Below are 26,615 nucleotides of genomic sequence, written 5' to 3'. Positions count from 1 at the left end.
TTTCATATCTATTGAAGCAGCCATTTTCTCAGTTTTGTGCCGAGGGTTATATATTTAAAATGAAAATTACATGAAGTTATTTTTTTTTTATTTCTAGAGAAAGTTCTCACACTAAAAAAAAAAAAAGTTTATGCTATGTGAAATTTAACCTCCTTTGTTAATCACACTTAATGAGACTTGCAACAATAATTCCACAAAATTGGTTGTTGTATACTTTTTTAGTGATCCAAAGTTTTCACTAAATGTTGACTTTTCAGGATTCATAGCTAGAACTTTGACTATTTCTACAAAACAATCATAAATCAATAGCATGTTATTTGTTGATATTTGACTAAAATATTACTATGATTATAAGAATAATATTGTTAATTATATAATAAATCGCATTTAAAATAACCTTATATTGGGGCAATATTCACCACTTGATATTTATATTATTAAAGGTGTAAATAAATTCATCTAAAAACCTCTGTACTGGGACATCACTCAATATCCAAAACATTATAGTAGGCACTTTAATATATTATTCATTTGATCCATTTGTAAGTATTATTAGTGACTTCATAAAAATCCCACTTAGTAAGACCTAGTATGTTGAAAGAACAAGATTTCAAAAATACTTTCAGACAGAAGCAATTTCAAGGGCATATCATCTGTGCAGTCACATGGGGTCCCACACTCAGAAGGGCTTTGTGTCTGAACTTACAATTCACCCCAAATATATACATATATTTTTCTCTAGGCTTCTTTACTTCTTCATATGGGTTTGATTTTTAAAATACATTATGTTTCCTAGGTCTTGAAATAGCTTTAAAAATAAAATCGGGGTTTTGAAAAATTGTGGACAATGCTTTCAAAGAACAGATTTTCCTTGATATATCTATTTAAATTTACTCTGTTAAACAAAATAAAATAAACAATTCCTTTCCACCATAGGAAAGGTGGGCAAAATCATGACTTGGGGCCAAATCCAACTATGCCAATCCATTTACCTATTGTTTACAGCAGGGGTGAGTAGTTGTAACAAAGACCATGTGGTCTGCAAAGCCTAAAATATGTATTATCTGGTCACAGAATAAGTGTTCTGACCCTGATTCCTCCATTAGAGCATAATAAATATTCTTTTTTGTGTATAGGTGAATACTAAGTGGGAATTTTATTTATTGCAGGACACTGACAAAACAGGGAGAAGTCAGCCATATGACTTACAAAACATTAACACTTTATATTTGTACTGAGTTAATTAGTGGCCCCTGAAAACTCATGCCCACCCAGAATCTGTGAATGTAATTTTATTTGGAAATAGGATTATTATAGATGTAATCAAGTTCATATATAGTCATATTAAACTAGTTCAGCCACAAAATCCATTACTGAACTTAAGACATTGGATACTAGATAATTTCCTTTCCCTAATAAGGGAGAAATTGGGACATAGGCACAGATGAAAGACGATGTGAATATACAGAGAAGGAAGATGATGTGAATATACAGAGAAGGAAGATGATGTGAAGAGATGAAGACATGAAGACACAGGGGAGAAGACCACATGATAAAGAAAGTAGAGATTTCAGTGCCAGGTCTACAAAACAAGGAATGAAGGTAGAAGATCAAAGAGGCATTCATTCCCAGAGCCTTTGTGGAGATCATGGTCCCACAGAAAGCTTGATTTTGGACTTGTAGCCTCCACAACTGTGAGAGAGTATGTTTCTGTGACTTTGGTCACCCAATTGTGGCACGTTGTTATGACAGCCCTAGCAAAAGAACAGTATTTTAAATAATTTTGATGAATTGTTTAAATATACTAAAGCTATTAAACATTTTCTAAAATTTTCTTGATTTAAAGTAGAAGACTTATGGTTAATAGTATTACAGCAGAAGCCTTATACTCTAAATAGGCTTTTACCCTACGGCAATTTTACAAAATACATAAATACTTTATTTCTTTTCGACAAAATAAATTGTATTGCATTTTAACTACAAATTATGACTTAATGATTCAACATATTCTTCAAAGATAAGATAGGTTATATGAAGGTTCATCTTAATATTCATTTAATAAAAGACTAATCATTATAATGATTCTTAAGAGCATACAAATTAAAGTTATGATGGAAAGTGTAGCTTAATTTCTTCTTTTTATTACTTATCTCTGTTAATTTTATAACCATTAAATCATGTAAAGTAATTATTGCCAATCATCACAACCCAACAGCAATAACTGTTTTATTTCTTAATTAAATACTTATTTAGAGCACTTCATTTCAAGTGTTACCAAATACTTACTAATTTCTTGCTAGGAATAAACTTATTTGTAATTCAGGAGGACAGCTTGGATATCTAACCTACCGGGGATTTTGAAAAAAAATAATTTTGTGAAAATTACATAATCAAAGAAAAACATGAAAGCATGGGTAACTATGAGTGGCTTAGTACCCATTTTTTTTTGTAGCAATTTATTACCTTTACTTACTCATAAGCTTTCCTGGTACATTCCAGGATGCTCTACATATTTTAGTGCTATTAGATACCACTGAACTTGTGCTGCCACATTTATCACTGTGTAATTTGTAGATCCAAGTGCTGTTTTTAGAACCCCAAACAACATTTATTAAATTTGCTAAGTAATTATATTTACTCATGATAATTTCAATTCCACAGTGAGAATCAGCACAGGTGTGACTAGCAGTTATATTTCTTCATGCACAGAGCCCCTGCTGTACATAAAGCATCCAGTAGTAATTTTCTTTAATTGCTTGGGGCAGCCTGAGCCACTCTTTTCCCCTAATTTGATGCTTTCTGTTGTGTTTCATAGAAAACCGAATAGTCTGAAGTGGGGCCACTTATAATTACAAGAATTGAAATACAAGCACACTTGTGTCTCAAATAGTCTTGGAGTCAACTCTGCAGCATTTACATGGGTATCTATGTGATACAAACAATTTGAGAACCTTATAGCCCAGAAGCAGAGAGAGGGAAACAAGGAAAGGAAAGAAATGCAAAATAAGACAAATGATTGCTGTTCTTAAAATGATTATGAAGTTTACTTCTAATATAATGATACTAAATCCAAACCAATCTTGTGACAATTCTCTTTTTTATTGTTTCAGGATTTAAAATTATATTCATGTGTCTTCCAAAGATGTGTTATGAATGTACGTTCAAGTGTTATTGAACTTCTTGGAGTACATAAAACATATTGTGTTTGTGTGTGTGTGTGCGTGTGCACGCGTGTGTGTATGTGTTTCTACTGACCTTACCTGTGCACATTCTGCTTCATCTAACTAAAGTGCAAGGGAGCAGATTTATTTTGTGCTTTTAGGTACACTCAGTTTTTGTTGCACATGTTTTAAACAAATGAACAATTTGATGGATGAATAGTGCTTTTAGTACCTTTAAAATGCTAAATGATGATCACTAAAAGCTCTTGCAATGTAATATTTTAGCTTTCAGCATCACAATTAAATAATAATTAGTTAATGAGTTCAGTTCATTGCACTAGTGCAGTATATTAAAAGGTAAACTAATGTTTTAAAGTGTTTAAAGAAACAGAACTCTTCATATACTCTGCAAAAATTTCATTCAATGAAACATAATTGAAGAAGCAGTTTGCTTTCGGAAAGCTCAATTACCATAGAAAGTAGAATGCTATTACTGAAGAAACAGTTTTCCCTAGAACAAAGCAAATGGCTATACAATTTGAAATCTAACTTGCACCTGCATGAGTGAGAGATAACTTTTGATTCCATTAATCTCTGTCACTCTTAGCAACATTGTGGGTATTGTGTACAATTTGATGAAAGCAACATTGGCTAATGTAAATGGAAGACACCTGTTTAATAAAATCATTTTTGTTCCATTTATGTTTTTAACTATGATATTTAGATGATGGGCCTGAATTAGCCAGGAAACTGTGCATGCCCAGAGGAATGTCTAAACATAGTACCTCTATATCATTATTGGAATAGCTGAAAAATTACTCTGTTCCAACAAAAGAGATGCTCTTCTATTAATTTAAATGGGTTTGTTCTTAATATTTTGAAGATTTAATCCATTGAGAACTGACTTAAATAGAAAAACTTCTTGTTCGGAAAAATACATAAACATCACAAAATCTCCATGTTAGTTTGGGAGGAGACACATATTTCCTAAAGCTGTCCTTGAGAATTGACAGGTTCTAGGAAAAGATGCCTTATTCAAATAGCTACCCCATTAACAAAGCTATTTGTCACTGTGTCTCTAGCACACTGTTACCTCATATACAGATTTTACTCTGTTAGGGCTCAGAAAACCATACCCCAAAGTATGGCACTTGGGCGTGCTCAGTACTTTGAAATAAAGGAAATGGAAGCCTTGGAAGCCAAGTCTCTCTGACTGTCTCCTATACTCCTGTCTCCTGCTGCCTTTCTCTCCCTGAAGCAATTCATACAAAACAAGGTTTGTCTTCCTCAAAGCAAGTTATATAAGCTAGAACCTTCCCCTCAAAAAAGCCATAAAACCTGGACAAGCCACACTCATCCTTCTCCCTTGACCACCCTTATTTCCTCCAGGTTTGTTGCCCCAGGTATGGAGCAAGAAGTGTCTTGCCTCATATTTGGAAATAATGAATGCTACACAGAGAGACCAAGAAGTATCTGAACAAACAAAACTTGCAGGTACAGTTCAATTTTCACTAAATTATTAAATCTAATGTTCTATTACCACTAGATAATACCCTTTTGTCCAATTAAATTTTTTACATGGCTACCATTTTTCATCTAACCTAAGCATAAAACAACACTTTTCCCTGTGTCCTTGGGCCTTCATTTCTGAAATCTGACGTCACATAAATATTTGATTAAATAAATTTGTTATGCTTTTCTCTTATTAATGTGTCTTTTGTTATAGGAGTGTTGGCTGTGACACCTATGATGGGTAAGGAAAGGTATCACACATTGTCACCCTTACAACTCTTCTTGAACCTTCAAAATCACCCACTGCTTAGATAGTTTCTTTTGATATGGTTAGCATATGGTCGTAACAAAACTCTTTCTATTCCCAATTGGCACTAAAAACAACAACAACAATAAACATATTCTATTAAATATTTTACCAATAATATTTGATATTTTACAATAAATTTTCTTCTAAATATGATACACTTTAATTATACATTTTTTCAGTTTCACATTTAGAAACATTTTTGTAAATAATTATGTAAATCTCTAATTATTCTCTTAGTGCATATTCTTAGTTCTGAAATTACTTGGTCAAAAAGTGTGAATGTGATAAAATTCTTGAAACACATTAAGTTGCTCTCTACAAAATCATAACAATTTATATTCTTACCAATGTTGACAAAAAGAGCCAAAATCTGTAAAATAGTTGAAGACATTGATTCTTAGCCAAGTATGAGTAAGCAATGGCCTACGGCACAGCCCTCAAGAGATCCTAAGAAAATGTGCCTATGGTTGTTGGGACACAAATTGGTTTTATACATTTTAGGGAGACAAAAGACATCAATCAGTACATGTAGGATGTACATTGGTTCACTCCAGAAAGGCATGACAACTGGCTTCCAAGTCACAGTTAGATTCAAAGATTTTCTGATTGGCAATTGGTAGGAAGAATTAAGTTATTATATAAAGACTTAGAATCAATGGAAAGGAATTGTCTGGGTTAAGTTGAAGAGTTGTAGAGACCAAGGTTTTATTGCACAGACAAAGCCTCCAGGTAGCAGCCTTCAGAGAATAGATTGTAAATGTTTCCTATTAGACTCAGAGTCTGTTCTATCAGCAATTCCAAAACAGAGGAGGGTATAATGAGACATGGCTGGCTTCCCATTCCCATCATGGCCTCAACTAGTTTTTCACGTTAACTTTGGAATGGTCTTGACTGAGAGGAGGGGGTCTATTCAGGTGGCTAAGGGGCTTTAGAATTTTACTTTTGGTTTATACCAGTGATTTGGGACTCTCAGGGCTCAGGGTACATCTGAGCCTAACTCTCATATGACTGTTGGAGAGCAGAATGTGCCACTACAAAGTAGATTCGTTTGGTATATTTTCAGCTGGTTATCCTGAGAAACTGCAGACAAAGGAGTAGCTCTGAAAACTGTCCTTTTGTAATCTATAAGGAAAATCTACTGAAGAAAATAAAAATATTTTATGCTGTACTAGTTTGTTTTTACAGTGCTATAAACAACTGCCTGAGATTGGGTTATTTATAAAGAAGAGAGTTTTAATTGACTCACAGTTCCGCATGCCTGGGGAGGCCTCAGGAAATTTACAATCACGGTGGAAGGTGAAGGAGAAGCAAGCACCTTCTTCTTCACAAGGGGGCAGAAAAAGAGACAGCAAGGGGGAAACTGCCACATACTTTTAAACCATCAGATCTCATGAGAACTCCCTCACTATCACAAGAACTGCATGGGGGAACCTCACCATGATTCCATCACCTCCAGCCAGGTCCCTCCCTCAACATGCAGGGATTACAATTCAAGATGAGATTTGAGTTGGGACACAGACCCAAAGGATAGCATACCCCAAAATATGGTTATTTGGCATACGTGGAGATGGCTGTTCAGAGAGCCAGCAAACAGATGTAGCCTTACAAAGCTGTCTTCTGTGGCAGGGATTTGCATCTGTGGACAATCTGCATTGATGTAGCCAGGACTTCCCTTTCCTGGATCTAGCAAAGAGTAACTGAGAGTCTGACAGCTTTAAAGGCCTGAAAGAAATATATACCATCTATTCTATCTGAGGACAGCTACATGCAAGGTTTCATTTACATTACAAGGTCAACTTTGCTAGCCAAGCCTCCATCCATAACCTGCCTTGCTACTATAACCTGATTTACCACCATGACCTGTTTTTGCCTAGGCTCTGAGTCCCCATTCTACCTGTAACCTCAAAGTGGTATATAAGCTTCTATACCCCATTAGGGGTTTGGGTAATCATTCCGGATCTCTCCATGTGCACCTTAATAAATGAGATGGCTTTTCTCTTATTAATCTTTCTTTTGTGAGTTGAATTTTCAGTGAAACTTCCAAGGGTGAAGGGGAAGTTTTCTCTTTGCCTCTTCACTGCTTTAGTAAAAGTACTTAATACAGATGTCTAATACAGGAAGATAGCTCCTCTGAGACAATTTTATTACTTGAGAGATGTTTTATCTGCAGAACAAGACATTTATTTACCATACATCTCCACCCCTCACCCTTATAACTTGTCTTCACCACCCTTCAGAAACCCCAAGCCTCAATATTTTTCTATAGCTCAGAATGCTATATAAGCATCAATCATCTGGCTTTTCACTGAATCTCATATTTCTGTTGGACTCCTGTGCATGTACATAGTTAACTATAGTTTTTTTTGTTGTAATCTGTTTTATGATCATTTAATTTGTAGTCTAACGAAATAATCTAGGAAGATAAAAGGAAGCCACTTTTTCCTCAATGATAATGAAAAGTCCATTTCAATATATCATCAATAACTCAACAACATAAAGTTTATCCATTGAAAAAACAATAAAAAATAACATTTATTGTGATCATCCTATGAAAGACATTTCCCATGAAACAGCCAGTATAAAGGGGTTATCGGCAAACCCCACCCAGCCTGCACACTGGGATTGGTGTGCACTGCGGTGGAGCCTCAGGAAGTTTGTGCCATTTGCAGCAAGGAGGAGCCTGGCTCCTCCTCTTCCTGGGCAGAACCTGGTATTCAATCTGTAAGGCAGGAAGTGAACAGCAGGGACTCTGGATTTGTGGAGGGTTCCTTTTCCCCTTTTTTCCCAATAAATCCCATTTTCCTCACCCTTCAAATTGTCTGCAAGACTAATTTTTCGTGGCCATGTGACAAGGATCCCATCTTTAACTGAACTAAGGAGAGAATCCTGTAACACAGAGACCCTTAATCACAAAACAGATAATAGGCCAAGTCAGTGACTCATGCCTATAATCCCAGCACTTTGGGAGGGCAATGCTGGTGGACTGCTGGAGTTCAGGAGTTCGAGACCAGTCTGGGCAACATGGAGAGACCCCATCTCTACAAAAAATACAAAAATTAGCAAGCATGGTGGCACACACCTATAGTCCAAGACACTTGGAAGGCTGAGGTGGGAGCATGGCTTGAGCCCAGGAGGTAGAGGTTTCAGTGAGCCAAGATCACTCCACTGCACTCCAGCCTGGGTGACAGAGTAAAACTCTATCTCAAAACAACAAAAACAAAATCCACAGGTAATTTTATAACAACTACAGGGTAAATGAAAAATCAATTTGATATGACTACTTTTTTGATAACTATTGTCAAATAAAAAATTGCACTGGATAAAGTTAAATAGACAAGGAATACTTTATTCAAAGCCACTGCAGTAGGTGATAGAGGGCAGAACTCACTCTGAACTCAACTCAGATGAAACAAGAAGTGGGAGAGTTTTTATATACTAGGGTAAGCCAGTGAAAACATCTTGCAAGATGTTAGAAGGGCATCTGATCTGTGGGATATATGGATCACATTTAGTTATTCCTGAGTTTTCAAATGTTTTTCTTTGAGATTATGTCATCTGTGTTTGCTAATTGGTACCCATTGATGTTAGGAGTCTGCCCTCCCAAGGAAATTGGAAAGTGGGGTGATATCTCCTCAAATATTTACATTTCAAAGAGATGGTTCCCACATCCTTTAGGAAGACATTCCTAAATTCTAAACTGGCAAGATGCTTTTAACAAGATTTACATCTCAAAGGGGCAAAGAGATAATATGGAATGATAAGTGTTCTAATGTAAATGTTCTAAGAAAAGAGAGGTCAGAGGCCTAGAATAAGAAGAATCCTGTCTAAAGATTAGTCAAGCTGAGGGGAGTATCAACATCCTCTTGATCTCTTGCAATAATAGTTTAAGGCACAGCATTAATGTCAGAGGCACATGAACCAGGACAACTCCATCTTGAATAGGAGCTGTGTAAAATGAGGCTGAAACCTACTGGGCTGCATTCCAAGACAATTAAGGCATTCTAAGTCACAGGATGACATAAGAGCTTGGCACAAAATACAGGTCATAAATCCTTGCTGATAATACAGGTTGCAATAAAGGAGCCGACAAAACCCACCAAAACCAAAATGGCGATGAGGGCGACCTCTTGTCGTCCTCACTGCTACACTCCCACCAGCACTATGACAGTTTACAAATTCCATTGCAACATCAGGAAGTTACCCTATATGGTCTAAAAAGGGGAGGCATGAATAATCCACTCCTTGCTTAGCATATCATCAAGAAATAACAGTAAAAATGGGCAACCAGCAGCCCTCAGGGCTGCTCTGCCTATAGATTAGCCATTCTTTCATTCCTTTACTTACCTAATAAACTTGCTTTCACTTTGCACTTTGGACTTGCCCTGAATTCTTTCTTGCATGAGATCCAAGAACCCTCTCATGGGGTCTGGATTGGGACCCTATTCCTGTAACATATTTCTGGCTACCACAGAAGGGACTATAATGCAAAAACCCTGACCCAACGGCCACCTTTGGGTAAGTGTGGTAATACTTTAAGAAATTAAGCCAAACTAACAAAGCATTTGCCTTTATGATGGAAGAAATGATACGTCATTGAAATTTAGATTAGGTAAAGGTTTAGACTTACTTCCTTAAATATCACATTTACGAGGGAATCTTTGCGCAGCATGGTTTAGAAATTATACTTTTTGCTAAGGCTCTTGTTTTGTGTTTCTATTTGAATGATCATTAGCCTTTGGGACTCAGATGTTTGAACACAGAGAAACATGGGGAAAGACATATGGAAGTCTTTTCTGAGCTGGATTTTTAAGTTCAAGAGAACCTCTAAGTGACAACCTAGACCTAGATCAGGAAATATTCTCAGACAATTTATACGTGTTGGATCTGGATGTTCGGATAGATCCTAGTTATAGAATGTGTTTCTGAGATCTGAACTCCAGGATAGGCATTCTAATAGGAGATGTCAGTTATTTTAAAATGAATATATTATAGATTCTGTTCTCATGTAGTTTACAATCTAGCAAAAGTGGTAAGTTGTGCATATAAATGCACTCAAGAAGCGGATGACCTACAGATATTACATATAGATATGGATTTATTGATAAGTTTAACATTTTAATAACCTATTTTTCTTATTGCCATCTTTCTATTAAACTCATTAACTTTCACTTTTTCTGCATACCTTACTATGTTTCAGAGTAATTGCTTTTCTGTGAATATTCTATTGCTCTTCTCCTCAAGGGAAAACATTCTGTTGTTTATTCATATGTTTTTGTCTCTTCCTTCAGTTAATTTACTGAGCTCTAGCTACTATTTACTCTCAAGGTGAACTTCCTGCATTTATTATTAAAAAGTGACATCATGTAAGAGTTCAATTCTCTAGGTTGTAAAAGACACAGGTACTGTGTTATTATGATGTAAATGTATACCCTATGGCAAAAGTAAATGCTTTCTTCTTCCCCAAAGAAGATTGCTGCCAATGTTTTCTGGTTTTATTTATTACCAGTTTTTTAACGTATTACTGCATTTCAGTCCATATTAAAATATGCAAAGGAATAATGTTCTTGTCTCATGGTTTATTTCTTGTGTTTTTTTTTCTTAATCACTTCCAATAACGTCATTAAATAATTCTATTAATTTACACTTAAGAAAAAAACAAACTGGCACAATAGATATGATTCCAGCTTTTCCATTACCAATAGTCTAGTGAAATTCATTGTTAATGCCTGCAGCATGAAACATTTATGATTAATATCAAATTTACTTAAAAAGTATATATCATTTGTTATGTTATGTGAGATTTCCTGGCCTCGTCAGAGACTTTAGTATTGGCCAGGCCCAATGAGAAAAAAGTGGATTTGGAGAGACAGCAAGCCCAGACAAGTCAGGTTGCCTCTTCCTGTGCTAAGCAAGAGAAATTGGCTGTCACTGCAGTAAGCATAAGCCTGGCTAAAGGGGAACCATACAATTATGTGATGGAGGTGACTTTTCTCTGTCTCTTGCCAAATAAAGAATGATACTAGCTCCCTCCAAACACAAAAGGAAGAGTGAAGCCGAAAAAGCACCAGACAAATGTTAATGCTTGCAAGTCAAGAACTCCTTTGAAAAATCTCTCCTAAAGGGGGAAAAGTAAACAAAAGAATACACATTCACATTTTTTCTACCATTTTTGCAGCTGAACAGACCCTTGCTTGCAGCAGCAATTTATGGACCCTATGTTAAAACTTTTTTCATACAAGAAAGTAAAATGTTAGAAAGGAAAACCTTACATTTTCTACCCCAGGTCTAGATCCCTAGTGAAAGCATAAGAAAAGACTGAAAGAAAGAAATTGACTTTCTTGGATGGAATTTTACTGAGTCACAGTCAATTGATACGTTTTAAAAATCCTTAAATTCATTTGTTAATAAAATAATTTAGAAAAAGTATAACTTAAAATCAGATTGTTAATTTCACATACTTTAAACAATTTTGCTTGCTAGAATTTAGAAATTAAAGGTGCAAACCCATTTGCACTTAACCTCAGCTAGGGATTAGGCAGCTCTTATCTATCCAAACTGACTTTCTGCATGAGAGGAATTAGATTACACATCTCATGTGCTTGCATCATGCATACGTTAGGCAAAGCCACTTGCTTATTTTAAACAATAGAGTCACGCACCACATAATGACTTTTCAGTCTAAATGACAGACTGCATATACAACAGTGGTCTGATAAGATTATAATAGTGTATTTTTAGGTACCTTTTCTATGTTTAAATATGTTTAGATACACAAATACCACTGTGCTAAAATTGCCTACAGTATTCAGTTCAGTAACATGTTGCACACGTTTGTAGTCTAGGGGAATAGGCTATGCCATATAGCCTAGGTATGTAGTAGGTTATACCATTTAGGTTTGTATAAGTATACCCAATGATGGTTGCACAACGACAAAATCACCTAATGGCAAAATTTTTACTTTTATTTATTTATGTATTTATTTATTGTATTGTATTTATTTATTATTTATCTATTTATTTATTTTTGAGATGGAGTCTCGCTCTGTCTCCCAGGCTGGAGTGCAGTGGTGCGATCTCAGCTCACTGCAAGCTCCCCCTCCTGGGTTCACGCCATTCTCCTGTCTCAGCCTCCCCAGTAGCTGGGACTACAGATGCCTGCTAATTTTTTTTTTGTATTTTTAGTCGAAACGGGGTTTTACCATGTTAGCCAGGTTGGTCTCGATCTCCTGACCTCATGATCCGCCTGCCTTGGCCTCCCAAAGTGCTGGGATTACAGGCGTGAGCCACCGCGCCCGGCCCTTATTTATTTATTTTTTGAGATGGAGTCTCGCTCTGTAGCCAGGTTGGAGTGCAGTGGCACGATCTTGGCTCACTGCAACCTCTGCCTCCTGGGTTCAAGTGATTCCCCTGCCTCAGCCTCCTGAGTAGCTGGGACGTCAGGTGTGCGCCACCACGCCCAGCTAATTTTTGTACTTTTAGTAGAGACAGGGTTTCACCATGTTGCATGGCACAATTTTTAGAATGTATCCCCTTAGTTAAGTAGTGCATACCTATATATTCTATATTGTATATATTATTTTTTTAAGCTTGTTTACAACTCATTATTTATGTGATAGTACCAGAGAAGAAGTCTTATCATTATAGTTTCTTCTTGGCTTCTTTATGCAAAAGACTATATGTGCTAAGAAGAAAACTTTTAATATACAATTAAAAATACCCTGTAAATAAGATCTATACTCATTTTGAATATATAAATTGTAAAAAAAAAATTTATAAAATACAACCGATTTCTTTGGTCATGTTAAGTGGAAACATGGCTTATTAAATGAAAACTCCACAAGAGAAACGAAGCTCTCCCACTTGAAGTGATTTTTGATGCTGATGCCATTAATGATCTTCCAATAACTAACACTAATTATCTTGGCATTAAGTTTCTGGCTTACTCAGAAATAAAAGCTTATGATCCCTTAGGGATATGGACTCGACAGAGGAGTTCAACTCCACAGCAGCTAAGCGGGCAGAATATGTCAGAATGTCAGACTGTGAACTTGATGTAAGAGAAGGAGATCACCAGTCTTTGTGATTTTGTGGCCATTAAGTCACATTTAGTATGAGAGCTGAATTCACAAATTACATACAACACTCAGAAATACCTTCACTAAAAAAAGGAAAACACATCCCTCTATCAGATTAATGTTTCTCAACTTCATTTTTAAAAATACATTTACCTTTTCCTAGGAGCATTCATGAACATTTCTTTTTCCAAGTCATTGCCTTTCATTAAATTTTAATACCACAGTTATACTGTGTATTTATTTACTATGTTTATATCCATACTTTATACATAAAATAGTATAATCTTATTATTATTATTATTTTACATAGCCAGTTTTGGTCCCTGAGGGACAATATAACTTCCATTACTCAACTGTTGCTTGACAGAAAGAAAAATTATTCCATAGAGGAGTAATACTTTTTTCTTTAGACTCCAGATACCCACTCTTTTCTTCACTTTTTCTTAGCTAAGGATAAATTTTATTGAAAATCTATTTCTCAAAAAAAATTTCTAGTTAAACACAATATAGTTACTGTAAAGTGGGTAGAGTTTAACAAACTGTGCATTGAAAATTGCTAATGCTATACCTGTAGCTTGGAATCTGGTTAATTCTATATCTTTATTCTAGAATTTTGCTGTATATTTTAGTGAACACTAAACATCTCTACCTGAAGGACCCTCAGCTGCCTTAAGGCAAAATGTGCACTGTACTTCTTCTTTCATAGAAAATTGATCTTTGTCAAAACTACTTCTTCTCATTTATCCACAACTTCTATTTGTCCTATAAAACTGACTCCAGGTTTATAATCTCTGAAATTTATTATGATTTCTTATATTTATTCTTTGCTCATCATTTACACTATGCCTGTGTTAAATCGACTCTCCTCCTCCCATATATACATTATTGAATTATTCTGTTATCTCTCTGACTCCAGTTTTGACTATGAACTCAGTCATCTTCACTGTTTCTTGGATAATTTCAGTAATACAGAAATCTATTTATATGATTCCTCTTTTTGGAAATGACTCCTCATTTCTCAAGAAACAGTGTTAAACCTCTTTAGCTGAACATATGGACCTGACCCTGGTCTGACATATCCAGTTTTATATTTAACCACTTCTATGCAATTTCAAAGCAATATTAAATTAATTATGTCAATTTCTGCAATTACTCCATGTGGTTATACTTTTCTGAGGCTTTGTATATGACTGCCAACCCCCCAGCCTTCTTAAGTGAGCCTTCTCAACCTTCAAAGTCCAGTTCATGCCGTACTTCTACGAAGGCTTCCTCTACAATCTAAGTGGAGTTTAAGCTCAAATTGTGCTACTTTGTTATTTAACAGTGACTTCCACTATAACAATTATAATATTTGTCAAATATTTTTATGTCTGCCTCAATTATGCTTGATGGCAAGAAAAATTTAATTCATCTTTATATCTACATCAGGTGGTCCAACTCAATGTTTACTCACATAATAATAAATGAATTAGATAATGAATAAATGAATTAATTAATAAATGCATTATCAATAAATGAATGAAAAAATTGGGAGGAGAAAATATGGCTAGAATGAAGGAATTTAACAACCACCACCACCACGACAAAATCAAAATAGCAAAAAGTCACTAAGCAATTTAAATAAAATATTCCTATACCAATAAAATGCAAAGCAATTTTATATTCCCTTTCTAAGTTAATATAATCTCTGGGCTTTCAAAAAAAAGGCATACTATTCTAGTCAGTGATAAATGAATTATGCTTTCTTAGTGAGTGATACAGTAACCTTGTAAATGTTTGAATCCACAAGCCAACGAGCCTTTTCACAAACTTTAACAGTGTGTTTGCTAGTGTGCTGATATTGTTATCATATGCTTATATGTACTTATAAAAAAAAAGTACTTTAAAAAATGAAATGCCCCAAAAGATGTATGGTAAATATTCAAGTAAAATAAAAGTATTTTCTGTTTTCTAGAGTTAATTTCAGTATCTCATGCTATCCCAAAGATAAATGAGCCAATTTTCTATAAAATCAATTATTAATCCTAGCAATTATATATAAAATACCAAAATGTCTGATATCAACATTATTTAAACTAAAATAAGTAACTCATTCAACTAAAAGGATTGCATTTATACTTGAAGCTTGTTGCTGGAGTACTTGGACCCAAGGATTTGTTATTTCTTTTTTTTTCCCCTTAGTCAAAGTCTATCTTAAACATATTCCCCATCTAAGCCTCATTTTGATAGTTATGAGACATTTTGACTATTCTTTTGAAAATAAAAAGTATCAAGTGCCTGTCAAATCTTTAAAGCTTTAGTCTGATGTGAGTTTTAAAAAAGAACTGAATTTTTAGTTGTACAGATGATTAATGAAAGAAGACCGTGCACTGAAACACAAAGAAGGAGGTTAATGGGCCATACACACTTAACTGGAATATTATGGAGAAACTGGAAAATGTCACATATTGAACAGATGCAGCATTAATCCAAGCTTCCCTGAAAGTAATTCACATAGCACCTTTTAGGTAATAAAAGAAAAATAGAAGGTATAAATTGAAATAGATAAAATTTTAAAATAAGTAAGATTAGTGATACAAGGAAAAGAAGAAAACTTCCATTGGTAGTAGTATATATGCGTAGTTTTGTCTAGCTAGATAATGTAAGGGGATCAACTGTTATTTGTATCATCTGTTCCTCTGTCAGATCTGAATTCAGAGCAAGGAAAAAATTTGAAAAAATAAAAACAATTACGTGAGCACACTATGCAGTTTGTGGTCTAATTTTATTAAATTATTTGTATTCAATATGAATGTCAAAATTTCTCGCTCGACCAAATTGCTAGTCTACATATCAAGCATGCTTTCATCATTATCTATACCACCATGTCCTATTTTGTTGAGATTTAATATCTCGATGCTAATTATCCTTATTTCATGCTTCTCCTCTTCTGAAAGTTCATGTCTTCTCTCGATTCATATCCTATTTTTGTTGTCCACATCTTTCCTGTTCTATTTTTAGATGTGAATACGACAGAAATGAATGTGGTCAAATGTCAAACAAATTCAAAGCAGATAAAACCTGAGGTGTAAACAATTTATTACACTTGATATAGATTCATTTTTTTTTATGTGTTTCATGTATTTGGACTATTGCTCCCAATTCTTTTCTTGTTAGGACTGCATGTGAAACTTTCAAGATATAGCTTATTTTTAAAAATATTGAACCAAATGTATTTTCTTATGGAATACCTTGGCTTACTTTATCCACTTTCAAATAAAAATAGTTTGATTTAATATACAGCAAGCTATCACGGGATGTATGGTTGAGTTGTTTGTGGAAAGGGTTAACCAAAATCATCAATGTATGTAAGGATGAAAATGTATCCAAGGAAAAACAGGAAGATTGTCAGTAATTAGGCAGCCCAGGGTTGATTTCCTTCCTGTACCAAACAATCTAGATGATTTCTAAAATCTCCACAGCAAATGTGAACAAAATTATGAGGCGGAAAAAAAAAACATAAGAAATAATTAGACAAACACATCTGCTAGTGACTGCCAGATAAAGTACCTTAAAGAAGTTGGGAGGAACTGTAGTCACATGTATACTTAACTTTGAAATTTTAAAATATGAAAAGATACTTGTATGAAAAATATAAAATGAATGCATCATTACATTAACTAAATAGAGTCAATTATATTGAGTTTCATTTTCCCTATTGATTACCTACCGAGTTGAGTTGCTTCCAGTTTTACAGTATTTCGTACTGCCATTCCTAGACTCATATCTGGACTGTTTCACAGTATCGACTTTAGAGAATATAGAGGGATAATCTTGGAAACAGAGAAACATTGTTCATTGATTTTAAAATCATATTACAAATAGTCAAAAAGTCATTTTAGCCAAAATGAATTCCATGTCAATGAAAATAAAATAATGAAATGATACCATCAATCAAAAAGAGATGAGAAAATGGAGGAAATGAATATTGGAAAATAGAGTCACTGACTTAATTGTTGGATTTCTAGTGAAGCAGGTAAACAAATTAAATTCTCTTTGGTAGAGTTATCCTATCTAGAGCCACATGTCTTTAACCCGGTACCAACAAAGTACTAAAACCACATAACAAAACATTCTTTTATTAATTTCATATTCATCAAATGATTTTCTGGTATACATTTGGGTCCTCATGTAACTTTGTCTATCTAGAAAGAACACTTTTGTTAATTTAAAAGGAATATTTCAATTCCTACAGCATTTCTTTACATTAACTGGTTTAAACACCAATCTCCGTTAGTTAATGTTAGTATACCCCTAACAAAAACTGGATTAATAATCAGGTATCTGGGCTGGAAATGCTGTGCCTCAGGGTCTACTAGCAGTGAATGAGTAAGGAAATGATTATTTGTGTCTTTCTGTAGCAACGCATTCATAGCTTCTGTTTTACAAAGCATAATTATAGCTACCAATATTTTGGAGCCATAGATCATCAGTAAAAGGCTGTATTTGTGTGCAGAACATTTGATATAAAAAGTTAAGGCTTCCAGTCTTATTTTATTTTCTGTTATGATAACTTTTCTAATTACATGGTGTTATATTTTCAGATATGAGTACACACAATAAAAACAATTAAAAAAACAAAATTACCATTCACAGTTTGCCTTCTTTTCATCAAATTGGTCTCATGTCATATAAACGTAGTTTATTTTAGAGATGCAGTGTTCCTTTGTATTCACAGCATCATCACTCAAGATGGTAATTATTATGGTGAACATTTGGGTCATTAGACTGGCTTATAGTTTAACAGATTGCTATGAAATTGGATCTTATCCTTAAGCTCCAATGTCTGTGTGGCCCTGATAATGTTGAAAATTCAGTCCTCATTGTACCTAACCTTAGGAAATGAATAAATGGCTATTTAGAGTCCTGTCTCCCTTTGTGCTTTTATATTCCTGAGGGCATGGTTTTATAATACTTCACAGAATATGTCAAAGACTAATTGTGAAATATTTGGATGTAAGTTGATTTGGATGTCCCTGATTACACAACATCTGCATGTAAGATAATACACTATTTTCAATTATGATTTTGTCAAGTTCTCAAAATACAGGATTGACTTTTAACTGGAACGATTTCTGTGTGCTAGCATAATACCATTTGTGCTATTTTCTTATATTTATTCTGTATATTAAAAAGGGATATTAATTAACTAAAAGGGTTTTTGGGCTTATTTTAGACAATAAAGAAATTTATTATGAAAGTTTACTCATAAATATGCTGGATAGTCATTTCATAATAAAGTATGACATTCTTTTACTTATGTCTCCCCAAGGGTAAAGATCATTCAAGCAGAACTATCTCCTGTATCAGTATTTATTCACCTAAATAGACTGTTTTGGTTAAAATTTTAACAAAAAGTCATGCTTATATTACTGTATAATCTTGTATATGCATGGATATTTATCTGTTTAAAGTAGAGTAGAGGTGTAGTTGACATGAAGGGATGTTTGCCTAGTTCACAAAAGTATGACCATGAAAATATCATTTCTATGATACTCCCTCGTTAGGGAGCTATCCCTTTCTCACTCATATACATCATATACAACCTTGAAACTGTAATGGCAGAGATTATAGTATCTACTTCCCTGTTCAGTACTTTTTGACCCAAGTAATAGATCCATGATCTGAGAATAGTCAAAGTGCATCTCAGATTTTTTCAAGAGTTGGAGAGTGTGGAGGTTTCACTTCTGATGGTATATGTTGTAAGAATGAGTCAGTATCTGTCAGTGCCAAATTTAGTAAGATGGAATAAGAATAAAGCTGATGCTCAGAGAAGGGGAATGAGAGTTAGAGGTAGTACTGACTACTTAAAATCCGTCCTGAGGTCAGACCCACAAATGCATTTTCTGTTATTTTATTTCAATACTGATAGAACCTTCTTCTTATGGTTAGTCAGTTCAAATTAGCTCTTTTTTCAATTTCAACTGAAATAACAGGTGTAAAAAAACCACAAAAGCACCCCATTTCCCCTTGCAAATGTATTGTTCTGAAGCTAGACATATTGAAATACTCGAGGTCAACCTAAAATGATACTATTTTAGTCATGTCTTCATTTTTAGTATATTTTCCTTAGATTTTACAAGAGGTAAAAACATCTACTATAGATGTGTTACCTTTTGAGATTGCTTTTAGTCTTGATATCTGGTGTGTGTGTGGCTGGGACAGTGCAACAGGATGGAAAGACCGAAAAGGATACAATTCCAAAAAGCAGTTTTTACAGTTTGAAGCTTAGCCTCAGAGTAAAATCCCAACACTATCATGCAAGAAATTACTAGGTTTGCACCAAGTATGAATAGGTTGGAAAACTAAAAAGGCCTATGAGGCCCTATAAGAAGAATCTTATTAGTGTTTAATAAAGTAAAGGTAAAGTACAACAGAAATAAAATGCAGGAAATCATTGAAAGTCTGTCTTTCAGGAACAGAGCCTTTCTCCCTAAAGATCCTTTCTCAGTCTCATGGACACATTTTATCTGTATATTATGAACCTTCAAGATTTGAGCTTACTATAATAATTTAAGGGAAGTGCAGAAAAGTCTTTATAGCAGGCTCTCTCATACATTGTTGGGCATATACATCTCAAGCCAAGTTGTGTAAACCAACAAACTAAACAATCTCAATGATATAGACCAGTTGGCACTAAATTTAAAACAACATATTATGAATCACTAACTAGCACATGCCATTTTCATCTTGCTCACGGGTCAGTGTCATGCTTCCAATGCATCCCTAGATATAAATATCAAGCTGTTCCAGTCCAACTGTAAGAGAGTCCTCTCTTATGTAGCCATATATTAACATATATGAGAATATAAGATGTGTTGAGGAAAAAGTATCAAAGGATTGAGAAATCTACATTAATTTTAAAAAGAATTGAGAAGGCCAGGCTAACTTAATGTCATCAAAGGTAATTCTAGTGCATTGGCATTATTTTTTCACATGCCTTTTCTTTCTTTTCCCCTTGACTGATTCTCTCCTATCTAACTAGTTTTAATCAACTTAATAGAATTATAATTTGTGTATAAGGCACACATTTGAGTCCAGCTCAGTTTTACAAACTTATAAAGCTTGATAATCACCTACACAATCAAATATAGAATATTCCCTTCACCTACACATTTATTGCATGATCTTTGCCAATGAAATTCCCCACTTCAACCCCAGAAAAGTTTAAAGCATTCTGTCTTTATATAATTTCAAATTTTATCTACATGGAAGCATACAGTATTTATTATTTAGTATCTGCCTTCTTTCTTCTAGTATGATAAAAATTCACCTTTGTTTATTTATTTATTTTTGGATAAAGGAATGACAATCCTTCAATTGTAAAAACTAAAGAACATGCCACCCAACTAATCACATGCCTTAGGGTATATTTCTGAAATATAAGATATATATTTTAAAAGCAACTTCATTAAAACTCAGGGCTATTAAAGTATATATACAAATACAACACTAGAAAATAAAGTTATGTTTCCAGGCCGGGTGCGGTGGCTCACACCTGTAATCCCAGCACTTTGGGAGGCCAAGGGGGGCAGATCACGAGGTCAGGAGATTGAGACCATCCTGGCTAACACAGTGAAATCCCGTCTCAACTAAAAATACAAAAAAAAAGTTAGCTGGGCGTGGTGGCGGGCGCCTGTAGTCCCAGCTACTTGGGAGGCTGAGGCAGGAGAATGGCGTGAACCTGGGAGACGGAGCTTGCAGTGAGCCGAGATCGTGCCACTGCATTCCAGCCTGGACAACAAAGCGAGACTCTGTCTCAAAAAAAAACAAAAAAGAAAGAAAGAAAATAAAGTTATGTTTCTAGAGGTTTTTTTGTCCATTCTTCTCAATCCAAAAATGAAAAGAGAAACTACTGTCAATAAATATTTGCCATGTTATGTTTTAAGCATTAATTCAAGTGGACTTGTTTTTAACTCTGACTTTAAAGTTAGATTCCATATAATCTTTGCTATTGAAGATTGACTTGGTAGTGATTATAAGGGTTTCATTAGTCAATTCAGAGTATGGTCATATTTCCTACTCTTTTTATCTTCTTGATATTATGCCACCTAGGTTGGGTTATATAAATGTGAATTCAACATACAGCCAAGTATAATCCCTTTTTCTTTGGCAGTACTAACTCAAGCCTGTCTGTCTGAAGTATGTGTCTCTTTGTTTTTGTAACTTTACATTTTCTTGTTCTTTTTGGTAAGATTCTGAAGGGTCATATGCTACCTGATGAAGCACCCAGTGTTTTGCTGATCTGGTGCATTTATTTTATTTTAATCTGGAATTTTTATGTCATGTGTATATTGTTATTTTATTGCAAGTGTGACAAGCAATCCTAATAAATATCAGCTTTCACTTAACTTCTTTTCTATAGGATACTGAAATTAATTAACATATATTTATGATATAATTAGCAATAGCTTGTGAGAAGGGTCATAGAGTAACATTATAGCTACTGGGAAACCACTGCTATGGAGTTATTTTACAGAGAAGGGGAACTGGTTTTTGCTTGGAGATGAACTTGCAAAATGTGTATATGACACAATTACCAGGTAATGAACTTGCAAAATGTATATGCTACACAATTACCCATGTCAAATGGCATTCAATAGAGTGTAGTAATCTTTTTGGGGGATTGAGAGGACAGGGTCTTGCTCTGCTGTCCAGGCTGGAGTGCAGTGGTGCAATGTCAGCTCACTGCAGCCTCCATCTCCCAGGCTCAAGTGATCCTCTGACTTCAGTCTCCTAAGCAGCTGGGACTACAGGCACCCACCACCATGACTGGCTATTTTTTTTGTATTTTTGGTAGAGTCAGGGTTTCACCATGTTAGCCAGGATGATCTCAATCTCCTGACCTCATGATCAGTCTGCTTTGGCCTCCCAAAGTGCTGGGATTACAGGCGTGAGCCACCATGCCCAGCCAAAAGCTTAACATGTCTAATAGTCAGATAAATGCAAATAAAAATAACTATTGATGCTACTTTTAAGTTGGCAAAAGTTAGGTAAAAAAGATTACCCGTACTGCTGGCCAGGAATGATGAGGATAGGGTATACTTTTACATTTGGTGAAAAGAACAATTATAGCATTTCGAAGGTGATCTAGCACTATCTACTAAAATTAAAAATATGTGCTTTTTACTCTTTAATCTCACCTGCACAAATTATCCCCATAGATATAAGAATACAACAGTATAAGGATATTTTGTAGAAACAGGATTATTTCAGTATGATTTGGGGAGAAAGGAAAAGAAAAGGAAAATGAAAGTTCATCAGTACAAGAATGGTTGAATCACCTGTTGATATATTATAGCATTAACTGTCAGGCAACCACGAAGTTTAAATTGACTTGCAGGCACTTATATATTACAAGATTTAGAAAGAGTATGTGATATTACTCAATTTTTCCTAAAGTAAGCAATAACAGTTTTCCAATTCTGTATTTGCGTGTCCAGACATGTTTTTATATGATTAAGAGTATGAAGAATGCTATGGATAAACTGAAGGAATAAAAACTGGGTTTTTAAGGTTGTTTGATGGATGTATGAATGAGAATGGGGTAAGAAAAACAACGTATGATCTGACTTCATTGGAATAAAGCTGTGCATGTGTATGCATAAGAAGATACATGAAAAACAGCCATGGAAATTACTGTTTTTTACTGTTGAAATGGGGTTTTAGGGTACTTCTATTTTCTTCAGGATATTATTCACATATTTTCAAAAGTCTCCAAAAAATGCATTTACTTACGTTATCTGAAAAAAATCTGTTCTCATTAGTGAAATGTAAATATATAATTATTAATAACTGGATACATAAATAGACAAAACTTAAGGTTATTGCAATAGATAGTTCTAAAAATGAGACAAGTTTCTTGTTGCTTCTGTTTCCTTGTAGGCATATGGATAATGACTACTATTTATAGACATCAAACATTACAATAAAGACTTTTTCATGATAATTGTTTTTAATTTTAAAACTTAATTGAAAATGTAGCATTAAAGGCTATTTGAACAAGTTTGAAGTTGTAACTCAATTCCTAACGGGAAAATCATTGGTTAAAATGATTTAAAACAAACAAAATGTCTGCTTGGATGTAGCCATATCTTTACTGAGTTGTCCCGGGAACAAGAGAATTAAATTAAAAAAAAACAAGGGACAAAGAACGAGCCCCTGAGTACTGGATTATTAAATCAGTAGCTTAATTGCATTTCCATAAATTGTCTCAGTATTTTTATTGCCCTGGAGTGCTGGCAATATTAATGAAGCTGTGACAGAAGACTTTCCTAAGAACTATCAAAAAGGCAGTATAGAAATAAGCTACATATAACATTGTAAAATCTTCTACATTAATATAATTACATTTTTTCCTGATGAAATACTCAAATTGATATGGCACAGTGATTAAAAAATAAAGTTTGCCTATGGTCATGTCTAATTCATTATTTTTCTGATAACATAAGTAAATGGATTTTTTGAAGAGATTAAAGTGCCTGTTTAGCACTTTAATAAATATGAAAACAACACATGAAAATGATTAATAGGACCTTTCCAGGCACTTCATGGAATCTTGGATGCATTCAGGGAATACATTATGGTATGAAAATGCAGCAAAAATCGATTATCAGTAATTGTAATTGGAGGTCCAGGCCCACTTTTTCACATTTAGGGATAACTTACATTGCGAGTGTCCTATGTAACTAAAAAAAAAAAAAAAAAAAAAAAAAAAAAAAAAAAAAAAAAAAATCAATCATTAGAAATGGCAATGTGCTCTACAGCTAGGCTTGATAATGGCTGAGATGAGCCAACCTTGTGTAAAATAATGCTCCAAATTTTGTAATTACTTTTCATAAATAAAGTCTGAATGATATCTATATTAATAATAGCCATATGTTTTGCAGGTATCTCATAAACAGAACTCTGTTTAACAAAATAAAGCATTTTGATAAATTTATTTGCAAATGCCTGTAACATTAGAAAGTTGGAAGTTCTCCTTGCCCTAATATAATAGGTTTTTATATTATAATGATGGTACATATTAATATTATTTTCAGATATTTATAATCATTTATATTAACATTTGAGGAAAAAGAGACATTGCATGGCATAAAATAATCACAATATAAATAAATTGTATTATTACCAAAATATAATATAGGTAAAATAAGTTCATTATTATTCTGTTAAGTCAATGAGATAACTACTAGTAGTTATTGAGCACCTTTTATATACCCACAATTGTAACTGATCTCCTCAGCACTATTATGAGGAAAATGCTATTAACCATCCCAACTTGTGGATGAAGAGATAATTTTTCCAAAGTTACAAATTCAAATCCCAGTTCAGTATAAGGAATTCTGTACTTCTACACATGCTGCAATAACTCTCAAAGCTACATATTTATTTTTAAATTTATTTATTTATTTATTTTTTCAGACAGAGTCTCGCTCTGTCGCCCAGGCTGGAGTGCAGTGGTGCAATCTCGGCTCATTGCAAGCTCTGTCTCCCGGGTTCATGCCATTCTCCTGCCTCAGCCTCCCAAGTAGCTGGGACTAAGGCGCCTGCCACCACGTCTGGCTAATTTTTGCATTTTTAGTAGAGACGGGGTTTTACCATGTTAGCCCGGATGGTCTCCATCTCCTGACCTTGTGATCCGCCTGCCTTGGTCTCTCAAAGTGTTGGGATTACAGGCGTGAGCCACTGTGCCCGGCCAAAGCTACATATTTTAAAGTTTTTTAAAATATATAGTCTAATTAATATATCTCATATGAAATCTAAATAATGAAATGTTTATTATATGTTTCAAGATCATGACTGGAAGAGATATTTCTATAGAAATTTGACCTCCTATAAATGATAACAATTATAATTATGAACATGATTTAGTCCCTTTGGGTACAGGAGGACACTCACTATGTGATCTTAGGCTTAAGTGTTTTTATTATGTTAATATTGTATACAGAAGTAAGTATTTATCTATGCAACTTACTCCCTAAATTAATAGGGCATTCCTTGATAGACAAAACCACATCTTAATTTTTAAAAATTTCCCACTAAGGGTTAGCACAGTTCCTAACAGTTAACATTAAATACCTGGTTGAATTAAATTGTTAAAAATAATTTTTAAAAAATGTACAGTGTGTGCACGTGGGCACTTGTATTTTAAACTAGGCATGTTTTCCTACAATGGATGGCTCTTTCTATCAGAAAAAGCAAATAGAGCAGGCTCAGGCAGTTTGAAATTTCCAAATGTATACTCCTTATCTCATCCTTTTCAGAATATTTGTTAAGGAGAATTAGATGTACAAAATATACAAGTCAACTTCCTGCATGATATAGCTCTCTCTGGAAGACTCAGAATAATCATTGAAATACTAATGCTCTGAGAAGTCTTTTCACAATTTTGGTTCAATGTATTATTTTTCATACTTAAGTTAATTGCAGCAAAAACCTCCCCTTGTTCATGTGGTGGAAAATACAATAAGTACTTTGGAAAGATTTTCAGTAAAAATAATTTCATATACTAGGCATGTTTGTTTATTAACGTAACTTAAACATATGTGTGAATAATTATCAACTAAGTGAATAATGATTTCTCCTTCACCACTTCATTTACCTTCAACAAAAGTGTCCTGATTTTTCATTGACTTTGGACAAAAGTATCCTTATTTTTCTTTTAATACAGGGTTAGATATTGTTGACTTAAGGTTTTCAAAAAGTGTCATAGTCATATTGTCAGTCATGGTTAACAATTTTCCCATTATTAAGGTGAAAAGTGCAACAAAATGCATATATGTCAATTACACATTCAACAGAAACTACTAATAATGACCTTTGAAATTTAAACGGGTTTATTTTCTGCCTTATTTGAAGTATTCATTAGGTTGTCGAAAGTTGAAAAAAAAAATTGTGAAAACAGTGATCGACTTTTTTTTTTTTTTTTTTAGTGAATTTTGCAGAGTTCAATTGTGGAATCAGTCAGAGTGTTTTTCAATCAATCATCAACATTGATAGACAGATTTGCTATCTTACTTTCCAGTGATAAGCTCTCGCAGACCACATAGCACCCTATTGAACTGAACATACTCCTGAAGTTAATTTAGAGACAAAATTTTAATCTTAGGATTCTGACAACGGTGTGATGTATCTTTGAGGCTTTGTAAATGATAATGCTTTTCTACCAGAAAACATTTATCTTTTCATTTTTCAATTCGCATATATCCACAATTATTTAAAAATTGTTAAAACCTCCTAGACATATTCATTAGACATAAATGTATGAAAAGGAGCTATTACACATTTTTGCTTATTGAGAATATTTGAAGGTAATCAACATGGGCAATCACTGTTGTTTTTCCCATACACTGTGGGGAAAAAATACTACTGTAAATTACCTTTCTCATTTGCAAATTTTTTCTCTATTTTCACAAGCCTTTCACAAACCAGTATATAATATATAAAAGGAGAGTCTGATATGGACTTACTTTTTAAGTCATTACAAAGTCTTAGTTCTTAGGGACTGGTGTTGGG

This window comes from Hylobates moloch, unplaced genomic scaffold, assembly GCF_009828535.3.
Source record: "Hylobates moloch isolate HMO894 unplaced genomic scaffold, HMol_V3 SCAFFOLD_31, whole genome shotgun sequence".
In the NCBI taxonomy this organism is placed as follows: Eukaryota; Metazoa; Chordata; class Mammalia; order Primates; family Hylobatidae; genus Hylobates; species Hylobates moloch.
The sequence above is the reverse complement of the archived record's forward strand: the minus strand, read 5'-3'. Positions refer to the sequence as shown.